Here is a 6,947-nt window from a genome sequence, read left to right as displayed (position 1 = left end):
GTAAAGAGCAGAGCTGGGAAAATAGAAAGAGAAATATGAGGTGGCATGCAAGAGAATTATAGAAGAATAGGAATGAAATAATTAGCGTGAGAAGAGTAGAATTCTGAGGGAAACAGGATGATATTTATGACGGGGAGAAGAAGAGAAGTTTATGCCAGATAGGGAGGGAGTGGTTCGCGGCACAACAAGAAAAGAATTATTACATGGTGGGTAAATGAATTATTGCGAAAAGAGGGATATAATTCTGAGCCGGAGAGGAAGGGAATTGTAAGCAAAATAGGAAGATAAATATTAAGGGAAGAGGAAGAGAACTATTGGTTGGAGAGGAAGAGAATTACAAGAGAAATACCAAGAAAATTGTTACATGTCATGCAAAGGAATTCTTGGAAATATAAGCATACAAATATTAACAGGAGAGAAGGAGTATTCTGACAGCAATAGACAGAGAAATATTTCCGGAAGAAGGAGGCAAGCGTTAACCGCTCGGGAAGGGAATGATTAGGGGGAAAAAAGGAGAATTATGAGGTGGCGTGTGAGAGAATTATTGCCAGAATAGGAAGAGAATTCTATGCCCTTACGGAAGATTATTCGTGGGGAACKTGGAAGGAAATTCTTGGGGGAGGAAGAGGAGAACTCATAGCCAGAGAGGAAGGGAATAACCTGGGGAATACCACGAAAATAGATATGGGTCGTCCAAGGGAMTTATAGGGAGAACAGGAATAAACCTAGGAGCGGAAGAAGAGCACATTTCCGGCGAAAACAGGAAGAGAATTCTTGCTGGAAGGAGAAGAGAGAGATTAGCTAGGGAGGTGGGGAGGAATTTGGAGAAATAAAAGAGAATTAATACGCGGTGTCCAAGGCAATTATCGGGAGAATAAGAATGAAATGATTCACAGGAGAGAAGCAGAATTCTGACGGAAAGAAGACTAAAATCCCTGCCAGAAGAAGAGACCATTAGCAGAAGAGGAAGAATATGAATTATTATGTGGCATGCAAGGCAATGATTGCAAGATTAGCCAAAAAATATTTTGTAGGCGAGGTGAAGGTTTCTGAGGAAAAGATGGAGATAATTATTCGTGGAAGATAAAGAAGAAGAACTGTCCAGAAAGTAGTGGATAGTGTTGGGAATACAAGGACAATAATTATGCGGTGTTCAAAATAATTATTTGAAGAGTAAGAATGAGCCTTTTAGGGAGATATGTGAAGAATTCTGAGGGAAATAAGGATATTATTCCCTCATGTAAAAGATTAGGAATAGCCAGAGAATAACAGTAGAGCTGGGAACATATAAAGAGAAATATCACGTGGCATGCAACAGAAATATTACAAGAATAGGAATAAAATTATTACCAGGAAAAGAGTAGAATTCATAGGGAAACGGGAAGATAATTATTACGGGAAGAAGAAGAGTATTTGCTGGATAGGGAGGGAAACGGTAGGAGCACAAAAAAAGAATTATTATGTGGTGGGCAATCAATTATTGCAAGAAGGGGAATAAAAGTATTTACCGGAAAGGCAGGGAATTCTAAGCAAAATTAAAAAGAAAATTATTATGGGAAGAAGAACAGAACTATTACTCAGAGAAGAATATAAGCAGAGGATAACAAGGAGAATTGTAATGTGTCATGCAAGAGAATTATTGGGAAAATATGAATAAATATATTAACAGGAAAGAAGGAGAATTCTCACAGAAATACGAAGACTAATATTATGGGAAGAAGAGGAGAAGTGTTAGCCAAACAGGAAGGGAACGATTAGAGGAATAAAAAGACAATTTTTATGAATTATGCTTATTATTATCTCTGCTTATGAAGCAGGAGAATTATAAATTAAGTAGGCTAATAATTATAAGAGAGAAGAAGAGAGGACTCCTAGCTGTAAAAGAAGAGAAGTATTAGAAATATTTAGCGGGATAAGGCAAGATTCTTTTGGAGCTATAAATAGAGAATTTTTACCTCAAGAGAACAAAAATTATGAGGAGAATATGAATAAAATTATCATCAGGAAAGGAAGAGAAGTATCAGCAGGAGAGTAAGAGATGTATGAGGGGCATCAGTAGAGAATTATTGGCAGGAGGGCAAGAGAATTATTGGCTGGAGGATAATTAAATATTAAGGGGGAGAGGAAGAGAATTTTTAGAGGGTAAAAAATCAGAACTATTATTGGAAGATGAGCAGAAGTATTAGGATGAGCAAAACAGATTATTCTATTTTCATGTATATTCATTCATTCTATATTGATACTACGTCCTAAAGAATTATTATGGAGAGCGAAAGGAGGAGCACGGTCMAGTTATTACAGAGGAAAGAGTTTTTATGGAGTGATAAAGAGAATTTCTATGGAGAACGAGTATCAATTATAATTGCACATAGAAATGAAATGCTGCAGAGAGTGAGTAACAATTCCTACAGGGAAAAAAGAGGATGTAAGAAAGAATTATTGCAGAGCATACAAGTAGGAATTATTATGAAGAGAGAAAGGGGGAGGAAGAAGGATTTATTACAGAAAGTGCGGAAGAGTTATTGTGGGGAGAGAAAAAAAAATTTATGGAAAGTGTGGGTAGCATAGCAGATAGCAAAAAGGAATTATTGCAAGGAGAGAAAGTTGGAGCACGGATGAATTACTGCAGAGAGAGAGAGAGAGAAGAGGAGGAATTATCGCGGGGAGCACGACAGGGCGTACAGGAAAGAAGTCCAGTGGAGTGTGGGAAATAAGTATGGCAGAGCATGTGAGCAGAAATGGTTGCAGAGTGCATGGGAAAATTTTTATGTAATGCAAGAATTATTGTGGAGGGCAAGAAAGAATTATTTCAGAGAGGGAAAGGGAGAGCACAGAAGAATTTTTATGGAGCGCGCAAGAAGGAATTATTGCAGAGAGAGTTATTACAAGGAGAGAGCAGGGGGGCACAAAAAGGAATTTTTATGATGAGTGTGAAAAGCAATTATTATGGAGAGAGAAGGAAATAGGGTTACGGTCAAGGGAAAGAGAGAATAATAATTAGGGAGAGAGGAATATTTAGAGAGCAAAAAGAATAGTACTTGGGTTGGCCACCTCTTTCCAAGCCCTCACCTTTTGGGTGCAGCAACTCTAATATTCCTGCCAGGCAGGTGTGCGGGCACAAATGATGATGACTAGAAAGAATGACCAGATCACAGAGTCCCAGGTGCTTCTCCAATAGATATCCCCATCCAGTGAGCTACCCTGTCAAACCAACCAAAACAAGGGGTTAGGTTTTTGGACCATTGCTCCGATGGTTTTTCAGGGTGACAGACGTAGCTGTTGATAACTTCACAGAGCGCGATACTCTATCTTACCTGCCTTGTACCCTCTTTAGTGCCTTCTGCTTTTATGGCATTGCTGCTGATTAAAAGGGCATAATTAAAAGTAGCAGGGTTCTTTTAAGCTCCTCACTAGCATTTTGTTTTCTTTTGAAACAAAAACTTGTGTGTTCCCCATACGCCAACCTACCAACATTCTTCRCCAAGAAAGGCCATCAAGTCCTCYTCACTTGGTGGGTCTAAATCAAAAGGGTGGAGACAGTCACATCAAAAAGCCTTCTCTGGCTGATCCCRCRTGAGCTTACAGAGAACACCAGAAGAGGCAGCAGGGCCCTCACCAAGAGCCCTTGTTCCAGCAGAGCCAGTCAACCTTATTCGGCTCAGTCCTGAGCTTCTCTGCTTCCTCAGGGCTCACCAGCCCTCTCAGCTGTGGCTGTCGCAGCAGGAGCTGCCCGTCTCACGGATGTGGAGCACCAAGGCCACTTTCTCCCACTGCCAGCTCATCCCCGCCTCCGCAGCAGTGAGTGCAACCACTCTGAGCAAGAACTGGCACCCTAAACAGATGCACAGAAAAAGGGCAATTCAGCTCCGCGCTCCGGCAGACGTGACTCCACACTCCAGGCATGGGCAGAGACAGCGCCAAATCCATGCCAGGCCAAGCCCTGCGCTGCCACCTGCACATAGCGAAAGCCCCACCGGCAGGCCACAGCCCAAGGCACACAGCCACCCAAAGGGCTGCAGATCCTCTCACCACACTCCTCCACCGTGCTCCTGTCTCGGACCGTGCATGTGCCAACTGCCGCCCCACAAGACCCCAGTACAGTGCCACGTGAGATGGACCCAAAGCCACCATGCAGATGCCACCAAGAGGGGACCCAGCAGAGGCCAGAGGTGGAAGGAGAGGGAGGGAACAGGTGAGACCAACAGTGGCCTCAAGTTGTGACAGAGGAGATTCAGATTAAAAGTTAGGAAAAAAAATCTAAATGAAAAGAGGAGTTAAACCTGGGAATAGGCTGCCTAGCAAAGTGGTGGAGTCATCGTCCCTGCCAGGGTTCAAGAAATGAGTAGATGAGACCAGTTTAACAAGCATGGCATTAAAAGGCTTACAGATGGACTTGATGGTCTTGAAAGTCTCTGAAGATCTCTTGAAGATTACTGAAATGTCAGAGAGTAGCAGTTGACAGTGGTGTGTTGACACCGGCAAGCTGCTGGAGGATAGTGGGGAACCCGGGCTTACGGCCACACTTCTGCTTCTCTGATCTTCAGGTGAATCAGTGAGCACCGGGGAGCGCTAAGTGCACGTGCTTTTCCTTACCTTTTCAGGACAGCTACTTCAATAGTGGAGAGCGGCAGCACGCAAAGCAATCTGTGCATACGCACCCCGCCTCCCCTACTCCACCCCCAGCCATTGCAGTACTAATTTTTAGGCACAAGAGGATAGCAGGGAGTGCTTCACAATGCAGAGCGCATGCATGCTGCTCTTACGCTYGCAGTTCTGTGGTTTTGACAAGTTCAAGAGGCTTTGTTTGCTTTTCAGAACGGATGATATTTTTTTTTCCTAAACATTAGTTTATGAGCCTTGTTTTATTACTGTTTAAATAATATCAAAGGCTCCAGCCCTGCTCTTGAATAGATATAYAGGTAGCCAGGTTTTACCTGGAATAGCAGATTCTTCAAAGCTGGTGGCAAGAAAAATTTTGCAGCCCACTCTGCGTTTGCCATTGCCAGGGATCAATAAGACCCTGACCCTTCACTGCTAACAGTCAGAATGGGCAGGCACGTCCCGTTTCTATCGCATCTCTGGGGTTAGAACAGGCATGAGCAGCACAGAGCACAAGCACTGGCTCCCTGACGGAGCAGTACCAAATTTCCAACACGGGAGGGCATTGGTGAGAGTGCCACAGTGCACTGTGCATCCACATCCCCCACCAACCCCTTACAGTTACAGTACCAACTTTTAGGCAGAGCAAGGCGTGGGGGAGCACTGCACAACACAGGGAACATATGCGCTGCCCTTTCAGCAGTAGTTCTGCTTTACTGACAYCTTCAGGGGCGTCATTCACTTTCCAGAATAGCAGGACTTTTATGTGTTTTTTGTTTTGTTTTGATTTGGGTTTTTTTTTTGGAATTTTTTCAACAGTGCCTGTAGTTGAACAGGATTTTTTTACAACAGTGCCTGTAGTGCCTGTTCATGTTTAAAGGATAGCTGTCCCTGCTTGAGCAGGAGCTTGGACCAAACGATCTCTAGAGGTCCCTTCTAACCTCAACCATTCTGTGATAAGAAACCCCCTATTTTATATAGATGTGTGTGTATCCACCATCCTTACCTGGACTGAGGCAAGCAGTTCCTTCCAAGAGGGTGCAAGAAAAATGTTACTGTCTAGTCCCTATTGGCACTTTCTAGGAGCTTAAGATGACGTCTCCCATCTGGGGTAGCTGTCTGCCTCACTTGCAGTTTTACTTTCTGGATGTGTGAGTGCTGCCTTAGGGGTGGTTATGTAGGCTGCATGTACGCCCTGTCTCTGGAGTATTTATTTTTGGACACACGAGAGCAGTGCTGAGCACGGCAGTGGCAGTGTGCATGCGTGCATGGGCCTTAACCATTGCAGTACTTCTCGTAGCTACAGGATGGCTGCAGTCAGTGCTCCGGGGCGCAATGCACATGCGCCCACCTTGTGCTGACACTGTACAGCCTCCTTCCCACGTGAAGGCAGTAAAGTACAGGGTGAGTGAYGGAGCCCCTTGCACACAGGCGGGGAGTCAGCCCCTTGACCACATGCGCAGAGCGGTCTTCATTCGGCCCATGCGCATTGGCACCACAAGGATGTCTTTCTTCAGCAAAGAGACCGTTCTACTTTCCAGCATATCCATTTCTTTTTTTTATTTTACTAAAACAGCATCACTTCTATTACAGTCTGAAAACAAACCGTTATGGCTGGGCATGTATTTCATGCAGATGTGCTTGCATCTCCCTCATACCTGGTTTGAAGCAGGCAGCTCCTTCTGAAGGCTTCAGAAACCAAGCTTTCACCTTAACAGTGTGAAAATACAAACCAGGATTACTCATAGGCTATACTAAAAAATGAAAAAAAAAATGTGTGTGTATATATAATAATATATATATAAACTTGGGTTTAAAATGAGTGAAATCCCACCTCCAAAATATTTCAGGGTTAAACTACTCTATTCTGCTACCCTGACTACATCACTCCCCCAGCCCCAGGACAGACGCACACAAGCTACCACCATCCAGTAAGCTCTACAAGAGCACACTTGTGCAGCTCTGATGCTCTGGACAAGAACAGAGAGTCAAATACCACTGCCTGTGGCAGAAAGGGGACAGTGAAGTCCAGAACAGGAATGCAGAAGAAGCCAGCAAGGCCCAAGACCTTGATCACACAGGAAATAAAACTGTGAAAGGGGGCCAGGAAGGCACAAGATCCCAGAGTGCTGGTGGAGCAAATGCCTGGAGCAACAGTGACTGGTGAGGCCACAATGAGGGCTGGAAAGATGTCCARCCACAAATGACAGAGTCCATTTCATCTGGCTGCACAGAACAAGCCGCCATCCGCCAGTGCGATGCTGGTGAGCGAGGCCTGACAAAAGACAGCAGATACCTCCTGCGCTAGTGCTGCGCAGTGCAGGATGTGCTCTGGGAGCACAAACAAC

Source organism: Nothoprocta perdicaria, unplaced genomic scaffold (genome assembly GCF_003342845.1).
Source record: "Nothoprocta perdicaria isolate Ctin4 unplaced genomic scaffold, notPer1 scaffold_203, whole genome shotgun sequence".
Lineage (NCBI taxonomy): Eukaryota > Metazoa > Chordata > Aves > Tinamiformes > Tinamidae > Nothoprocta > Nothoprocta perdicaria.
The sequence above is the reverse complement of the archived record's forward strand: the minus strand, read 5'-3'. Positions refer to the sequence as shown.